This window comes from Bombina bombina, chromosome 2 (assembly GCF_027579735.1).
Source record: "Bombina bombina isolate aBomBom1 chromosome 2, aBomBom1.pri, whole genome shotgun sequence".
NCBI classification, from domain to species: domain Eukaryota; kingdom Metazoa; phylum Chordata; class Amphibia; order Anura; family Bombinatoridae; genus Bombina; species Bombina bombina.
In genome coordinates, this window is record NC_069500.1 from 370489282 (window position 1) to 370509577 (window position 20296).

General features: G+C 36.7%; 1 protein-coding gene across 12 annotated transcripts in view; it reads right to left on the reverse strand.

Annotated features, from left to right (window-relative positions):
• The window catches only part of NCOR2 (nuclear receptor corepressor 2), a 1025928-nt gene extending 1006353 nt beyond the window's left edge, over positions 1 to 19575 (reverse strand). For all 12 annotated transcript variants that reach the window (XM_053701833.1, XM_053701839.1, XM_053701838.1 and 9 more), the window contains exon 1: positions 19289 to 19575. The gene's annotated coding sequence lies outside the window, so the exon portion shown is untranslated. The remainder of the gene's footprint in view (positions 1 to 19288) is intronic.
• Between the last annotated feature and the right edge of the window lie 721 nt (positions 19576 to 20296).

A 20296-nucleotide genomic window follows, 5' to 3' on the forward strand; every position in this document is an offset into this window, starting at 1 on the left:
GGTCATAACATTCTATATGATCTACAACCACTAGGCAAATTACTTCTCCAAAAAGCTAATTGGAGTCAGGAGTCAGCTAACCTGGAATCTAATCAATGATTGGAGGTTTCGGCCAGGGCTGCTCTGCCCTTTAAAAACATCAGAAATGTAAAAAGGGACAGTTCACCCAAAATGTTTCTCCCATTTAAATTGCTTCCAATGATCCATTTTACCTGCTTGAGTGTGTTAAATTGTTTACAAGTAGCTCCTTAACCCCTATTTTGGCATTTGAAATAGCTGAGTTAGCTACTGATTTCCCAACCTATACCGAAAGTTTTGATACTGGAGTCTCAGCTATTGAATAGTAAACACAGCCATCAGAAGTTACACTCTCAGTGGTGTGCAGGATAGTTAAGTAATAAAATGATAATTTTCCATTGTTCTCTCTATTTATTGACCTTTAGTTTTCCAGACAAATATAAGATAAGGAAGCAAGTCTGTGTACATAAAGTAATAACATAATAATGAGATCTGATATTACATGAAGCTCAACCCATTGTAATAAGCTGTGGTTTAATAGCACAAAACCAGCTACTTCATATACAAAAATAAACCGAAAAATGCAATTTCTCATACATTTTATACTCTGCAGCTGGTATAACAAGTCACTGAAAATACATTATTATAAAACAATTTTACAGTGTACTGTCCCTTTAAGGTTGCTATTCTGAAATGGCAACACCTGATTTGAACCAGGTCTCAAACTAAAGAGGTCTTAGAAGACCTAAGATTAAGAATTTTTGAGCTGCAAAATACCAGAAAGGTTTCATGTTCAGCAATTCATGGTCAGACAAATTGTTTATAAAAGGAGAATGTTTTGTTGCCACACTCCCCAGGAGTGAGCATCCTGCAAAGATGGCTGCAAGAGCACAGAACAGAATGCAAAATTAAGTTTATGAATAATCCCAGTGTTCCAATTCAAGAAAACTTTGGAACATACCAACGTCTCTTGAATCTGCAATATGTAAACCACCAGACAAGAATAGTTTTCATGAGAGGAAACCACAGTAGACGCAACTGTTACACAAAAAACATTGCTGCACTTCTGAAGATTGCAAAAGAGCACTTGAATGACAGCGCTATTGGCAAATCAGTGTAGAGAGATTAAACCGAAGTTGAATTACTTGAGGAAAAGAAAAAAAAAAAAACGTTATGTGGGGGGAAACACACCAACATCAAAACCTGATCGTTTAGGCTGGGGGTTCTCTGCAGGAGAAAGTAAGGCCAACTGTCTTTCAATAGAAATTCAACAGAGTGGGTGAAGCAACAGGACAAAGACCCAAAGCACAGGAGTAAATCATAAAAATGGCTTCATAGGAATAAAATGCACCTTCAGTAGTAGCCCTAGTCTGGACCTTTACCGATTGCAATGCTGGGGCATGACCTCAAGAGAGATTCACACCAGATGTTCTATAGACATTGGTGAACTGAACAGTTATGAAAACAGGAATGTCACACATTTTCTCCTGACCATTTTGCAGGTCTGATCCGCAACTATAGGAAATGTTTGATTTAGGTTATTGCTGCTGCCAAAGGAAGGTCAAACAAACCGTTATTAGATCCAAGGGTTAGATACTTTATCCACCCTGCACTGAGAATGTTTACACTTTGTTTTCCATAAAGACATGAAACCCTATACTTGTGTGTTATTTGTTTAAGTATACTGTGTTTGTCTATTGATGTGACACATTTGAAGTTTAGATCAAATTCTATAACCAATTTATGCAGAAATCCCGGTAATTCCAAAGGGTTTGCATACTTTTTCTTGACACTGTACCGAACAATCAAAGAAATCTTGCGGTCTCCATCTTTTTGCATGTTTGTGTGTATATTTGTAACACTAGAAACAAAAAAGCATGAGAAATTATAATTGCCTGGCACAACTATGTTGGCATTTTCTTCTTTCATGGGTCTCTCATTCCTCGTTCACTATACATGTCCCTGTTGTCCTTGGTGTGTAAACTGCCGCAGGTCACTCAGGACAGATAGTGCTAGAATGACACTCTCTTACACACTGGGCTACTTACAGAACACATTTAGTTTAAGCAGTGGCCTATTTAGGTTTTGTGCTGCCCTAGGCACTCAAAATTCTGCTGCCCCCCTCCCCCTAATGTTTTAGGCCTTTTTCCACCTAATATATTTTTGGGTCAGTGAAAGGCTTTAAATAGAAAACAGAGAACAGTGAAAAAACACAACTCCACTTATAAATCAGGAGATAACAACAGCCCTGAATCCCTGGGTGTATTGATTAGTTGTGAAAGATATATTATTAGACTTTATTACAGTCTATGAGGAGAACATTTGACACTGGCTTGGCTTTCAAAGTCTAAATTCATTTTAGAGATTTAAAAATAGTAACATAAGATAATAAAGTCGAACCCGGGATGCATAATTGTTTTATGAACACTTTCTTTAAAGATTACTGACCTACAACTTTGTTATATTTTGAGTTCAAGAGGTATAGGAGATAATATGTATTTATTTCACCAGACAAGTTTGGCAGAGCTATGGAACTGAATAGGTTAATATAGAAATAAATCATTATTACCTACATATCACATTTGCCATTGCTCACTACTGCACATAATTCAATTCTTATTGATCCCAGATAAATGTTTAATATGCAAGAAATTTGATACCATCTGATCCTAACACCATCCCAAGCAATATGTAGACTGACATGCTCTGTGTGGTATTGTGTGGGTAGCTAATAATTAAACTGAACACCCAAATAGGGACAACAAAGGAGATCCCAGAAGAAAGAAGATCATTTTCTATTTTCCCAGAAAGCTGAATGTGAGCTAGGATTGTACGACAAAGATAGCTCAGATCCACAAAACATAAAACCTATTCATCTCTAGGAAAGACAGCTCTGCATTCTGTACACTGCAAACTTCATGAGAAATTATTTGAATGTGCAAATTGTTTATATAATTAGCAACGTTTGAATATTAAAATGGATAGTAAAGTCCAAAATAAACTTTCATGATTCAGATAGGGCATGTATTTTCAAACATCTTTTTAATTTACTTTTATCTCTTGTTATTTTTAGTTGAAAGCTAAACCTAGGTAGGCTCATATGCTAATTTCTAAGCCCTTGAAGGCCACATCTGCATTTTACAGTTTTTCACAGCTAGAGGGCGTTAGTTCCTGTGTTTCATATAGATAACATTGTGCTCATGCACGTGAAGTTATTTAAGAGTCAGCACTAGATGCCTGAAATGCAAGTCTGTCAAAAGTTCTGAGATAAGGAGGCAGTTAGCAGAAGCTTAGATACAAGTTAATTACAGAGGTAAAATAAAAAATGTATTTCTATAACAGTGTTGGTTATGCAAAAACTGGGAAATGGTAAATAAAGGGATTATCTATCTTTTTAAACAACATTTTTGGTGTTTACTATCCCTTCATATATTAGATATATCTCTATCTCTCTATCTATCTATATCTATCTATATATCTATCTCTAATAAATATAAATATAATATATATATAAAACACGGAAGGGAACTGCACTATCATACCGGACCGGGTACACATCCCATGACCCTGCAACATGCTCAGCCCTGGGTGCCACTGGCCACAAGCAGTTAACCCCAGACAGGTCTGGGTGCAAGAACCATAGGGAAAATTACAAAACAAATTAATACAACACACAGAGAAAACCCAGCACTCACTTACAAGCTCTCAGCTAAGATTTAAAAGCAAAAATGGAAAGGTTAGTCACAGCATCTGGCCAAATGGGACAAGCTCAGGTACCACGTCAAGATCCTTTCCAATACCTGAGACCCTAAACCAGCCACACAATGCAAGCTTTCAAATCCAAACAAACTGAAAACAAGGGAAGGGTGCACAGGAATATGTAACCACCCTAGACATATACAAAACACGGAAGGGAACTGCACTCTCATACCGGACCGGGTACACATCCCATGACCCTGCAACATGCTCAGCCCTGGGTGCCACTGGCACTCACAGGAAGCTGTGCTGTCCCCAGAGCCACAAGCAGTTAACCCCAGACAGGTCAATTTTTGCTTTTAAATCTTAGCTGAGAGCTTGTAAGTGAATGCTGGGTTTTCTCTGTGTGTTGTATTAATTTGTTTTGTAATTTTCCCTATGGTTCTTGCACCCAGACCTGTCTGGGGTTAACTAGATAGATAGATAGATAGATAGATAGATAGATAGATAGACACACACACATACATACACACACACATACATACATACATACATACACACACATATATACACACACACACACATACATATATACATACACAAAACACGGAAGGGGACTGCACTCCTAGACCGGACCGGACACCCATCCCATGACCCTGCAACATGCTCAGTGAGTGCTGGGTGCTCAGTGGCACTCACAAGAAGCTGTGCTGTCCCCAGAGTCACAGGCAGTTAACCACAGACAGGTCTGGGTGCAAGAACCCTAGGGGAAATAACAAAACAAATGAATACAACACACAGAGAAAACCCTGCACTCACTAGCAAGCTCTCAGCTAAGATTAAAAGCAAAAATGAAAATGTTAGTCACCGCATCTGGCCAAATGGGACAAGCTCAGGTACCACGTCAAGGTTCTTTCCAATACCTGGGACCCTAAAACAGCCACACAATGCAAGCTCTCAATCCAAACAAACTGGGAACAAGTGAAGGGTGCACAGGCTTATGTAATCACCCCAGTCATATACAAAACACGGAAGGGGACTGCACTCCTAGACCGGACCAGGTACACATCCTATGACCCTGCAACATGCTCAGCCCTGGGTGCTCAGTGGCACTCACAAGAAGCTGTGCTGTCCCCAGAGTCACAGGCAGTTAACCTGGGTGCACAGCTTCTTGTGAGTGCCACTGAGCACCCAGGGCTAAGCATGTTGCAGGTTACATAAGCCTGTGCACCCTTCACAGGATTTTCTCTGTGTGTGTATATATATATATATATATATATATATATATATATATATATATATATATATATATATATATATATATATATATATATATATATATATATATATATATATATATATATATATATATTGCAAATGAATGCACTCTCAGGAATTCTTTGTAGTGAGTCAAAAAACAAAATTTTATATATATTTAAAAATATGCGCAAACAGGTTTGCCAAGTTTAATGCAAATCACATGTCGATATTTTGACTTCATATGTAAGCCTTTATTGAAACAAACAGAACAACCAACGTGAATAAGACAAACCAATCTCCCAATATTTAATACATAAAACCCCACCTATTGTGAACATTAAGATGGTGCAAAAAAAAAAAAAAAAGACATCATATAAAAAGAACCTATAATATTACAATATATCACTTACATAAATATATCAAACTTAGTTGCTTTTGAAATAACATCATTTTTCATACCCTATCTTTATCTAGTGAACATTCATAAAGTGCGTTATACATTCTATCATTTTTATTATGCACCAATAATATTATTACATTATTAAAATTGTTTACTCAACCTCCACTCAGCCATCTCAGCAGCCTTGTTATGGTGCTAAACATAACCAATGTGGTCAACGTCAGAGACAAATGCTCCCTGTTGCTACGCAACATACATAAACTGTAACGCCTATGTATATTATATACTGCTACTGTACATGATCGTCAGCTATCTATAATAGCGTAGGTAAATACCCATAGATAGAATTTAAATAGGTTTTAACATAATTTATTATGTAGTACCAAACGACTGTAATGTGTCTCAGACACATGAAAACAATATGGTAATTGTATTTCAGTACAGAAACATACATTACAAAAACTGTAATCAATTAAATAAAAGGCTACCTTTGCTTCAAGAATGTCTTAGTTAAAGTTTACTAAAAAAAAAAAAAAAAAAAACTCTCTCTCCATTAAATTTGTTCCCAATGATCCATTTTACACGCTGGAGTGTTTTAAATTATATAGCACCTTAGCCTTTATATTTGCATTTGAAATTGATGATTTAGCCTGTAGTATCCCTACCTATACTGAAGTTTCTATACCTAGGTATAGGCTATTGAGAAACTATGTAAACACAGCAAGCAGAAGAAATTACAATCACAGTGGGAGGTGGAAGACATAGAGCTCTAAAATGTTATTTTTCTATTGTTCTATCTAAGTATTGTACAGAGACAGAGATAAGAAAGGAAAGCATTTGAGTGATCAGCTAACAAGATCCGATTTGTCAGCAACCCAAGCCTATTTTGATGGGCTGTGGTTTCAAAGAGCAAATCCAGTTATTTATTTTACAAAAAGAAGCACAAATGAGAAATTCCTCATACATTTTATACGCTGTAGATGGTACAACATGTCATGGAGAACACATTCAGGAAAAAAACAATTTTACAGTGAACTGTCCCTTTAAGACTTATGTCTTACAAGGACATTATATATTCTGAGGTTGGTAACTGTTCTGAACTCTCAGTGCACAGGGGCACGTATTTAAAGGGACACTCAATCAAAATTAAACTTTCATTATTCAGATAGAGCATTCCATTTTAAACAACTTTCCAATTTACTTCCATTAACTAAATGGGCACAGTCTTTTTATATTTAAACTTTTTGAGTCACCAGCTCCTACTGAGCATGTGCAAGAATAAGTGTGTATGCATTTGTGAATGGATGATGGCTGTCACATGGTACGTGTATGCATTTGTGATTGGCTGATGGCTGTCACATGGTACAGGGGGAGTGGAAAAAGACATAACTTTTAAAATTGTCAGAAAAAAATCTACTACTCATTTGAAGTTCAGACTAAGTGCTATTGTTTAGTCTTGTTATCCTGCATTTGTTGATTATGCAAATATACTGTGTTGACTGGTCCTTTAAGGGTATTCATTGTAGATTGGCCTGGTAAGCTAGAGAGAAAAAGTAAACACCCCTGCTCTATCTTCTTGTAGTTCCTGTAATCATAACCCATTTTTATTGCACAGCATATAAAGAGGGAGCTAGGCAGCACATTTTTATTGCACAGCATATAAAGAGGGGTGCTAGGCAGCACATTTTTATTGCACAGCATATAAAGAGGGGTGCTAGGCAGCACATTTTTATTGCACAGCATATAAAGAGGGGTGCTAGGCAGCACATTTTTATTGCACAGCATATAAAGAGGGGTGCTAGGCAGCACATTTTTATTGCACAGCATATAAAGAGGGGTGCTAGGCAGCACACTTTTTTATTGCACAGCATATAAAGAGGGAGCTAGGCAGCACATTTGTATTGCACAGCATATAAAGAGGGAGCTAGGCAGCACATTTGTATTGCACAGCATATAAAGAGGGAGATAGGCAGCACATTTGTATTGCACAGCATATAAAGAGGGGTGCTAGGCAGCACATTTTTATTGCAGAGCATATAAAGAGGGGTGCTAGGCAGCACATTTTTTTATTGCACATCATATAAAGAGGGTGCTAGGCAGCACATTTTTTATTGCACAGCATATAAAGAGGGGTGCTAGGCAGCACATTTTTATTGCACAGCATATAAAGAGGGGTGCTAGGCAGCACATTTTTTATTGCACAGCATATAAAGAGGGTGCTAGGCAGCACATTTTTTATTGCACAGCATATAAAGATGGTGCTAGGCAGCACATTTGTATTGCACACCATATAAAGAGGGTGCTAGGCAGCACATTTGTATTGCACAGCATATAAAGAGGGAGCTAGGCAGCACATTTGTATTGCACAGCATATAAAGAGGATGCTAGGCAGCACATTTGTATTGCACAGCATATAAAGAGGGTGCTAGGCAGCACATTTGTATTGCACAGCATATAAAGAGGGTGCTAGGCAGCACATTTTTATTGCACAGCATATAAAGAAGGTGCTAGGCAGCACATTTTTATTGCACAGCATATAAAGAGGGGTACTAGGCAGCACATTTGTATTGCACAGCATATAAAGAAGGTGCTAGGCAGCACATTTTTTATTGCACAGCATATAAAGAGGGTGCTAGGCAGCACATTTTTTATTGCACAGCATATAAAGAGGGTGCTAGGCAGCACATTTTTATTGCACAGCATATAAAGAAGGTGCTAGGCAGCACATTTTTATTGCACAGCATATAAAGAGGGTACTAGGCAGCACATTTTTATTGCACAGCATATAAAGAAGGTGCTAGGCAGCACATTTTTATTGCACAGCATATAAAGAGGGGTACTAGGCAGCACATTTGTATTGCACAGCATATAAAGAGGGTGCTAGGCAGCACATTTTTACACATAAAATGTGAAGCTAAAAAAAGGAGTAAATGCATTTGTCTAGCACAGATTAGGTGGAAAAAGTAGACAGGATCTCAAGAGCTGACCAGCATCTTGTCATTGTGTGGTTTCCCCAATCCTGTGCAGGTGGTAGTGATGATAAAGTCTGAAGTCAAATCAACTGTAAAATGTGGTAAAAAAAAAAAAAACACACACACAACTGTATTTGTCCTCATAGCCTCCTGTGTGAGTCACTTACTGATACTGAAATGTGGCCAAGTGACACAAACATAATAAAAGTGAAACTCCTTGACAGGTTAATGAGTGGTAATCTGCATTGCATAAAAGAGACATGCAATAAAAAAAGATAGCTCAAAGTAATCTTGGTGGGTCAAAGGTACCCAATGATCTTCAATACAGCAGCTAGCAAGAGATTAAAGGGACAGTATACACCAATTATCATTTAACTGCATGTAATAGACACTACTATAAAGAATAATATGCAGAGAAAGATACTGATATAAAAATCCAGTATAAAACCTTTAAAAAAAAAAAACTGATCTTAGAAGCTCCCAGTATAACACTGTTGATGATGTTAGGCTGGGACACCCAGTGAAAAGGGCTGGGTAAACAAAAAGTGCAGACGCTTCTCCCCACCTCCCCTGCATATGAAAAGACATAAACAGGAGCCTGCAGGACTTTATACAACTGGCACTGTGGGGCTTGGTTAGGAGTCTTAAAATCAGCACAATGTTCTTAAAAAAAAATAAGCAAAAATAAACCTTTTTATAAAAAAGCAATACCAGATGGGCTATATAAATGGATCATCTACAAAACATTTATACAAAGAAAAATCCAGTGTACAAATATCCCTTTAAGTTTTGTGAAAGCAACTGGGATTTGGGACCCAAAGCGGTCTGAAGCATTTAAAAGGGACAATAAAAAAAAAAAAATCCAAAATTGTACTTTCATTACTCAGACAAATCATACAGTTTTAAACAACTTTCCAGCTTACTTCTGCTATGAAATTTGTTTAATTATCTTGGTATCCTTTGTTGAAAGAGCAGCAATGCACTAATGGGAGCTAGTTCAGCACATCCTATGAGCCAATGACAACAGGCATATAAGTGCAGCTACCAATCAGCAGCTAGTTCCCAGTAGTGTATTGCTGCTCCTTAAGACTATCTAGGTATGCTTTTTAACAAAAGATTCCAAAAGAACAAAAGAAATTAGATAATAGATTACCTACAAATAATTCCTTGCCAATATCACAATCAATTCCTTATCGGCTTACATTTTTACACTTAATTTACATGTCTGTATGCCTAATGTCTCTTCCCATGACAGAATGCAATTCACTACCAGAAGAATAATAAAAAGACAAAACAAGTAGGGCCGGTAGAAAAAAGGTGTAAGTACAAATCAGTCACTGCAGGGCTGGGAATGACTAATTCGGCTCAGCAAATATTTGGGTTTTTGAAGGCATATCCAACTCAAAATAAAACTTCAAATAAAGTTCAACATACCATGTAAATTCAGAAGAAAGAGTCCCTTTGATTACATTTCTAATATGAATCATTAAAATAACCAAACCATATTCTGAAACAAAGTAAGCCAGAAAATTAACATAGTAGTAACACATGACAAGTCAATACATTATTAAAGGGACATGAAACCCCCAAAAAATGTTGATATGTTTTAGATAGAGAATTAAATTTTAAATAATATTCCAAATTTACTTCTTTTATTTGATTTGCTTAATTCTTTAGATATTTTTGTTGAATAAATAGCAATGCACATGGGTGAGCCAATCACACGAGTCACCTATGTGCAGCCACCAATCAGCAGTTACTGAGCCTATCCAGATATGCTTTTCAAAACAAAATATCAAGAGAATGAAGCAAATTAGAAAGTTGTTTAAAAATTGTATGCTCTACCTAGATCATGAAAGAAAAATTTGGGGCTTCATGTCTCTTTAAGGGTGAATAACTCCATCTCGGTGGTGGTAAGTCTTTAAAGTTATAGTAAACATATAGCGAAGCTGCAGCTGGCCGGCCCCCCTAAGTGCAGCTTTTTTTTTTTTTTCTTTCTCATGCTGACAAGCTCGCTGTACAGCCAATCGGACGCATACAACCCAGTTTTTTACTGCTATTGAGGAGAATAGATTACCATTGGCTGTACCGCCACAGCCACCTTGTCAGCACACACAAAAAAGCAATAAAAAAAAGGTAAAATATATACTTTTACAATACATTTAAACTGAGCCCCATGTCACAATGACATTACATGCCCTGATTTTTAGGGCAAGGTTTATCAATTTGCGAGTGAACAGGATTCACAAGTTGGGAACCTGTCCGCACTTGATCACAAATTGTGGGGCGATATGTTCCCCATATTTATCATTGCACGACAGAACACGTGTGCAATGCCGCCCCCCTACCCTCACACAACCAATTGCGAGTGAGTAGGGCTTGTCAATCACCCTGGTCGAATTAATCCTGGGTGATTTTCATCCGCCAACTCCAGTTTAGCTGAGAGAGTTTATGAAGCAGACGTTTAAATTGCGGATTCATAAATATCAGTTTCAAGCTCAAATGAGCGAGACTGCAACCAATCGAGGCATTTGCCACGTCATAAAAATTGCCCTTAATATTGCAAAGTTTACTACCACTTTAATGTGTCAGGGATTTCCAAACTAAGGGGAACTTGCCAACTCTGAAGAATGTTTGGTATTGAACATACTTCTAATTTACTAAAGTTAAAGTGAAATTCTATTGCAATAATAAACTAGTATATTATATGTGTTTTATTAATAAATAAATGCTAATTTTGTACTAAGTTTACCCTGCAAAGTTGTTCACCAGACGAGCTCACACACAGTGTCCCAATAACTTTTTCCTGCATTGCAGCTCTTATTGGTAGTGATGCACCGAAATGGAAATTCTGGACCGAAACCGAATCCGAAAATCCGTGATGCACTTGGCCGAAAACCGAAACTAATAACGAAAATGTATTTTTTCAAATTATTTTCAAATTTTCTTTTAGTTTTTTTTTTTGCATAATTAGAGCCAATAAAAAAAGCCCACACTTTTATTGAAAGTAACACACTAAAATTGGACAAAAATATCTTAAAACAATAATATGCTACACAATAATTTTACCAAGAAAAAAAAAAAAAAAGGCAAAAAATAATGCAATTTTCGGCTAAAATGTGTCTGCGACCAAAATTTTGGTGCATCCCTACTTAAAAAAAATTATAAATGTCAATATACTGTATTATTCTTCATTTAGTTCTATGTAACAGAATCCTATTTAACAGTTTTTTTTACCAATTATCCAAATAAAGTATAGTCCTAGAAAACTCATTGTATGCAGAACAGTAAGTCAAGTAACAAACCTAAACAGCAGCTCTAGGCTAGCATCAAATTTGAAACATGCTACACAATAATTTTACCGAAAATAACAGGCAAAATACCCGAAAACTGAAATAGCCAAAAATGCAATTTTCGGCTGAAACTTTCTGCCGCCGAAATTTCGGTGCATCCCTACTTATAGGGATATTAAACAATAACATTTTTCTTTTTTTTTTTCTTGGTATCTTTTATTCGCAGTGCTTGACAAATGTGTTTAAAAATTAGGAGCCAGTAAGAATATTTAGGAGCCAGGCATATTTTTAGGAGCCAGACCATTGGATTTGTATATAGACATATGGAGAAAAAAACAAAAAGTTAGGAGCCAGGGGTAAAATTCTAGGAGCCAGTGGCTACCAGGTTCCTGGGTTTGTCGAGCCCTGTTTAATTGAAAAGCAGGGACATAATCTCAGGAGCACTATAAGGAAGCAGTTTTGCAAGCGCACTAGATGGCAGCACTACTCATGTATTGCTCCAGACACCAAGTATTTCTTCAACCAAACAAATCATAAGCCGTAAATTGGAAACTTTTCCAAAATTGTATTATGCTCTGTCAGAATCACAAAAGAACGTGTTTGTGTTTCATTATAACATGTTCCGATAAGATATTAGATAAAAGGTCATGTGTATCTATTTCACTGGAAATGGTCACAAACTGTGCTTTTTTTTGTAATCAACTTACTTCAATTACAAATATATTTTAACCAGGTCCTGAATATTTGTAGGCGCCAGAGAACAAGAACAGTGTAAGAAACAAGCCAATAAATGTGTTAATGTGATGGTAAACCCAAGCGTATAACAAACGCTAGGATTTACCATCACTAAAAATAAACTGTTTATCTCGTTTTTTACAAAACGATGATAAAACTCACACTATATCTGTAAGGAAAGACGATCGCTAACAACGCCTCCGGCCACAGCGCTTTCTTCAATGAGGTGAGGTTTCCACCTCTAGACCAATAATCATGCGTGTCAGCTGACATCCTAGCACGGCTATTGGTCTAGAGGTGAAAATGACACCTCACTGGAGAAAGCGCTGTGCTCTGGGCAGCCACAGATTTAGCGGTCTTCTTACCTTACAGAAAGGGCGAGTTTGACATAATTTTTTACAAAACGATGAAACGAATGTTTATTTTTAGTTATGGTAAATACTAGCGTGCATTATACGCTTGGATTTACCATCACTTTAACAGCCGGTCAGTCATAAGTGTTGGTATATTAATCAAGAATGTCAAATCCAAGGAAGAGTTCCACAGTGGGACAGTGTAGTAATTTTTACATCTCAAAAGTAAAGATAATGTTCAGTACTTTCATTCTAATAAACGAGCAGCAGATAATTGTATTAAATGGACATTGTAGTGCTTTTATTTGTTTGTGTGTCATTATTTCAGTACTAACACTAGAACCCTGTGTTTAACCCACTCAAAGGGGTTAAACACATGGGTTAAGTCCTGCTTGGGATCAAGAGAGAACTGCTGGTCCCAGGAAGGAAATAACCAGTGAGCAAATCCGCAGCAACAGTCACACAATGTCACCAATCACTGGCTGTGTTCAGGTCTCTGAAATTTACTTATGTGTTTAACCCTTGGTGGTGGTTAAACACAAAGGCCTAGTTCACATTGCTTATGCTAACTGTGTAAACTGGTGGTAAAACAAGTATGTCCATTAACGTCTATAGAGATGTTTTATGTTACCACCAGTTTACAACAGCAATGGAAATTAGACCAAAGTTCCACAGGGAGTAGCGCAAAAATGACATGCTCTAACAAATTACAATGTCCGCTTAAAGGGACAGTCTACTCCAGAATGCTATTGTTTAAAAAGGTAGATAATCCCTTTATTACCCATTGCCCAGTTTTGCATAATCAACACAGTTATATTAATATACTTCTTACCGCTGTGATTACCTTGTATCTAAGGCTTTGCAGACTGCCCCCTTATTTCAGTTCTTTTGACAGACTTGCATTTTAGCCAATTAGTGCTGACGCCTAGGTAACTCCACGTGCGTGAGCATAATGTTATCTATATGGCATACATGAACTAACACCCTCTAGCTATGAAAAACTGTCAAAATGCCCTGAGATAAGAGGGGGCTTTTTAAGGGCTTAGAATTAGCATAAGAGCCTACCTAGGTGTAGCTTTCAACAACGAATACTAAGAGAACAAAGCAAATTTGATGATAAAAGTAAAATGGAAAGTTGTTTAAAATTGCATTCTCTATCTTAATCATGAAAGTTTAGATTTGACTAGACTGTCCCTTTAAATTTTAGAAAATGTTTTAGTTGTGATCCAAATCTACTCCTCTACCCACTGCTATTTTCAGCACACCAAGTGCACAGATGTGTGAATCATCCATGAGAACTGAAATTCAGCTTCAGAACCGTCTCTACAATTAGTTAATTTATGTCCCTTCATGAAGCCACCTATGTACATTGTTCTGGGTCATTGTGTTTAGGTAGATCAGTGGTGCCATATATTCTGCTAAGGCACACAGTTTGTTTACATATCAGTATATGCTGTTGCTTGAAAAGAATTGCTAACATTTCAAGTAAAGCAATGCAGCCTTTTTATTTCAAAAGGTTATTTGATCCTGATATAGATAAAATGTATGTTTTCCCTTTTTAATTAAACATAATCAACAAAGTTATGGCAGCCAATTTAATCCCATATCTTCATGATCAAAGCAAACTCAGGGGAAATGTGAGTAATGGATATTGGGGCTTGCTGAAATATGGCACAGTCAATGGGTAATGGTAGCAAAAATGTACAATGTTTGTAAAATAAGAACCTTTAAATGATGTTTGTCCTGAACATAAACAACATGCAAACATAATGAAGAGGACAGTAAAGTGATCAAATAGTTATTAGTTGCCTTAAAATGAAGGTCTACACCAAAAATGTTATTGTTTAAAAAGATAGATGATGCCTTTACTAGCCAGTTCCCAGCTTTGCACAACCAACATTGTTATATTAATATACTGTACTTTATAAAATTTAAACCTCGAAAGTTCTGCATGTTTCTTAGTCACTACAGATAGCCTCTTATCACATGCTTTTTTATTTATTTTTTATTAGCTTTTCACAACAAGAGACTGCTAACTAATGTGTGGCATATAAATAACGTGCTCTTTCCTGTGAAGTTGTGCAGGACACAGCATTAATTGGCTAAAATGCAAGTCAATAGATAATAGCCATGTGATAAGGGGGCGGTCAGAAGAGGCTTAGTTAAAGTGAAGGTAAACTTTGGTGAATGAAAGCCCGTTTTTTAAAAATACTATTAAAAGCAGGGGCACTTTCATTCATCAAAGTTTACAAAGCAGCCGTTTTGTTAAAAAATAAAAAAAAAATTACCTTTTTTCTTTTCACAGCTAGAGCAGCTTCCCCCACCTAGAGATCCTCTCTTCACACGTCAGCAATTACTAATCCTGCTTTCTCCAAACACAGCATGGCCTTAGGCATTGACTACCCTGGGGGGAAAGCTGTGATTGGAGGAAGCTGGATTAGTCATTGCTGACGTGTGAATAGAGGATCTCTATGTGGGGGAAGCTGCTCTAAGGTGTGAAAAGAAAATAAAAAGGGTTTTTTTTGTTTTTGTTTTTAAAACAAAACAGCTGCTTTGTAAACTTTGATGAATGAAAGTGCCCCTTTCATAGTATTTTTTTAAAAACAGGCTTTCATTCACAAAAGTTTACCTTCACTTTAACAAGGTAATCACAGAGGTAAAAAATTATATTAAAAAAGGACCACTCAAAACATATAGAAATCAAAAGTTAAAAAAAAAATAATAAGTACCATCCCATAGTAAAGATAAGAGAATCACTCTCAAGCATAATTTATATCTAAATTTGAAATTTTCAAGAAAACGTACTTTAAAAAACTACAGCATGACCCCCGCTGGCCAGAGGGGGATTTCCATCATAGTTACTGACCATGGTTTTCAGCCAATCATTGGAGCCCTAATTTGCATTTATATTTTCGATGTGTGCACACTCACAAGACCCCACCGCACACTCACGTGACCCCCAAACGTGCTCGAGCACACCAACTTGCACATCTGAAAAAGGAAGCAGCTTTGCTGTATGGACAGTAAAACTGGAGCTGTTCCCTGTCATGTCACTTGCATCTCTCCCTATAATAGTACAAAACACAAACAGGCTCAGCACTGGGTATAAACTTCTTGAAGGATTCTTGTAATCAAGTGGGTGCACATAGCTGGGGTTACTGCATACCCCCCAAAATGTAGCAAAAGTTCCAACAGAAATGCCACAGCACCACGAATATTTCCAAATGATTATTCCTTTATTCTAAAGCGTAACATGCGACGTCTCGGCCTCATAGGCCTTAATCATGCATGCTAATATATGCATGATAAAGGCCTACGAGGCCAAAACGTTGCATGTTATGCTTTAAAATAAAAGGAATAATCGTTTGGAAATATTCATGGTGGTGTGGCATTTCTGTTGGAACTTTTATCTGTAATAGTATGCATCAATGTATTGTATTAATTACTTCCAATCAAAACATTACAGGCGTTTCTAATTAGTGTATCAGATGACAACTGTGTATCAATTCACAGACAATTACAAATTTTATGTTTTTGTCTACATATGGTTTTTTATTAATACATTTATTATAACGTTTGAGCTAAAATAAACAATCATGTTGCTACGGTAACGGCTCCACTGCTGGCCACATTACTTTCATAAGATGCAAGTTCACGGTTATAACACTCTCTCACTCTTTAAACTTAGAGCTAGATGTGTTGAGCACGCAAGTCTATGTGGACAGTGCTGCGTTTATGTGCACTGCTCCACCAAAGAAGAGCAATCCCGTTTGCCAGTGACATCATGCGTGACATCACTGATTCTGATTGGGCATGCGCAGAGGAGGAAAACTACATAAGAAATACAAAACAGTTGTTCTAAATTAATATAATGCAGATTTTAAACTGGTACAGCTCTACATTATTGTTTTTACATTATGCACGCGTTTATGCTGAAATCCTTGAGTGTTGACTGGTCCTTTAATATAACCATGTTGGCTGTGCAAAAACCGTGGAATGGGTAATAAAGGGATTATCCATCTTTTTAAACAAACATTTTGGAGTAGACTGTCCCTTTAAGAAACACTTTGTAGACATAAGAAATAGGATGCACCTCAGGAGGTGAACAAGAATAATCACAGAAAGCACAAGTGCCAACTTTAAAGGATTGATATGCAAAGTGCTCCATATCAGATGTCAAGTGAGAGACACAACCAGCTCTACATTCCAGGAGGATGCATGACGAACATTTAACTATAGTGCTGCTGGGAAAGACAGCATATACAGGAACCAAGTCATGGCTGTAGCACATAATAATAATAATAAATATATATATATATATATATATATATATATATATATATATATATATATATATATATATATATATATATATATATATATATATATACACACACATACATACATGTTCTGTTAGCTAAATTACTGAGCTCCCAGGAAAGCCTAGAAAGATTTACCTGTAAAATACTGGTAAACTCACAAAATAGTTTGTACAATGCTCAGAAATAATATCTGTAGCTAACTTTGCTACTGTTCAAAAATAAAAATATACCAAAAACACAAACAATGTGTCTTCTGGTTACACAGAACCAAACAAAAATAACTATAAAATATTTAGTAATGCATATTTCACACCCTTGAATAGAGTTGGAGCAACACATTGCTCAGTGACACACAGACAAGTTTTAAATTGTAGATCAAGAATTGAGTGCATGATAGTTTCACACATGATTCTGGGAGGGGTTTAGATGTCCCACCTAATGTGTTTTGGAGGTGGAAGTGTGGTAATTAGTTTGTTACTCTGAACTCATTGACCCATCCCCTACTGTGCAAATACTTTATCCAGCACTAATGAGGTAACATTATTACATGAGATCTATTGTGCAAGCTATTCAAGGCTATTTCAGAACATGATGTTAAAATTGAATATGATAGGTGGCTGCACCTATTAGGTGTTTTGTAATTCGTAAGAGGCACATGATGTACTTTAAACAGAGAGATATCATGCAGCAAGCAGATCCTTAATAGCAAATCTATTCAGAGTACATATTTGACAATTTAGTATAAGGGTTGGGATTCAGCTTTAGTTGGATCCCAGCAAGGTAAGCATTTACTGCATTATGTGGAGTACACAATGCCTCTTGATTAATAACAACAATGTATCTTTAAAATTAATAAAATGTTTGAGACCCTAAAGTCTCCTAAATATTACATTTATTCAGATTATGAATAAATATATTTTATTGGTTTAGGCTTCCAGATTGCAAGAGGGGATTGAGACAAAGCTATGCACCAAGGTAACCTTTACTGCCACCCCTAGAGCACTCAGTAGTATGTCACACCGGCCATTTATCTTTCAATGTTTATTTATAAAACTATAAAAACATAACCAATAGTGGGCCTTATGGTGTAGATAGTTGTAGAGTAAGAACATTAGGCACCCTCTAGAATCTAGATAATGACTATTGTAGACCAATAGACCTTAAAAATAAATCTGTATGCACCTACAATAAACAGCCCTTGCTATTTAGTTGCTATGTTATCTGCAGCTCTAAATAATACTGTACATAGCCTATAAAATAAGAGACTAATAAAATAATAATAACGTTAGGCGGTCAGGTCAGCCCCCACAGAGCTTACACTCTGAAAGTTTAAATATTTATGTGATTGAAACACTGTTAGTGCAAATCCCAGCTGTATTTCTCCTATCACTAAACTGCCAAAGTTGTTTTCTATTTGTAAGCAAGCTCAGTACTTTGTGTTCCCTCTGCTGCATTGATCTGCCTTTCCTTCTCTTTGCACGTTGTCTTGAATGATCTCAGCAGTGGCCCTGACTAGAAAAAAAAAAATAATCTCTGGTGTTTCTTGCTGCTGCTGCTGCCTCTAGGCCATGATTGCAGGGAGAAGTTCCAAACATGTTCAACTGCCAAGACTTTCCCGGCAAATACTGACTGCAGAAGGAGGGGAAACAGATCCTTAACGATCAGGCCAGACCCCAAACTCCTTACAGTTTATAATCCACTCAAATGTGACTTGGGAATAGTAGAGGAATTACTTGTCACTGATCTTTCCCCCCCTCTGCTCTTCCTGAAAAAAAAAAATCTACTTGGGAATGTGTAGGGGTCCTCATTACGTGTGTTTATCCAATCATAGCAAAAGCAGGAAGATTACCGAACGTTTAAACTGATCGGGAAATTGTTAGGTTTAGATGGAATACGTGGTTAAATGGGACATGTAGGCCTCTCGAGCACCAAAATGGTTAAAACTGCAAGAGAATGATCCTAATAAGTGCACTGATTAGTGATGCCATTTTGTTATAATGCACCACAATCTGTTAATGATTATTATTATCGAACTAATACAACAGAAACATACTTCCTAATATCCTGTCCACTATAACAATAATAATGTGTTATTGTTTAATTAGATTGTCCCATTCAGTATTACAGCCACTGCTGAGTTGCAATCCTTGTGCAAGCTGGTAAAAATGAACGCGATCAACACAGAAAAACAGTCAGCAAAATATCATATCCCCCATGGATAGCCTGTCGTTTTCCTTACCTCTGAATCCATAATGGCTCTCTTTTCACCCTAGAATCAAGCACGCCTTTAAGCCACTAGGAAGAAGGTTAAAAGGCTTGACGATCAAAGTGTCAACGGCTACAGTAAATCCACCCAGATCCGTGGCCAGGTTTAGCAGATTCCCTTCGTTTTAAAAAAGATAAATCCAGAGATTCCTCTTTGCTCTTTCCCCGGTGCTCTGTCTAAGATGTCTGGCTGAAGCTGCTTTCCTCTGCTCTGCACAGCTTTAGAGAGCTGCAAGTTTGTGATCATGCTTTGCTTGGCTCCTTCTGTGTCTGTGATTCTGTAAGAGATTGATGGCAGAGTTCCAGCCAAGGCTTACACCAAACAAATAGCTTTCACATTCTCCCTGGGCTTTCTTAAAGAGACAGACTGCTGTATTACATACATACCGATTTTCTTGTTTATTCATACACATTTTTTCACAATTTTGATGTTTTATTTTTAAGCATTTAGGGTGGTATTTTAATCTAGTATGGTTTTTAATATTTGAGAGGAGACAAGGACAACTATCTATAAATATGTTTGCTTTATCATGAAATGGTGTACAAGATTATTATTATTTTTTAAATCCATATCATTTTATGATATACTGTTAATTTGTGAAATGTAACACTTTATTAATTAATCCTTCTATTAGAGTTTAGAGCACTTAGGATACAGAATGTTAGGTTTTTGCCCCAGGGTGTGAATTTAACTTGTCCTGCCCACTTTTATCGACATTCCCATTACACCTTTTATCCTTCTAATTTGAGGTCATATTGACATGTGATGACAGCTATGGTGTTTGCAGCTGCAGTGTTTACATTAACACAAATTATTATTTGGGTCTAGAGATGGAAACTTTGAGGAGGGGGTGGTAAAAGTAATTAATCACAACTGCCTAGAAAGGATACTATAAAATACAAAAAAAAAAATTGGTTCAAATTTTCTAAATATGTCATATTTTTCTGACTAGTAAATATTATTTGTATTTAACATTTCTGA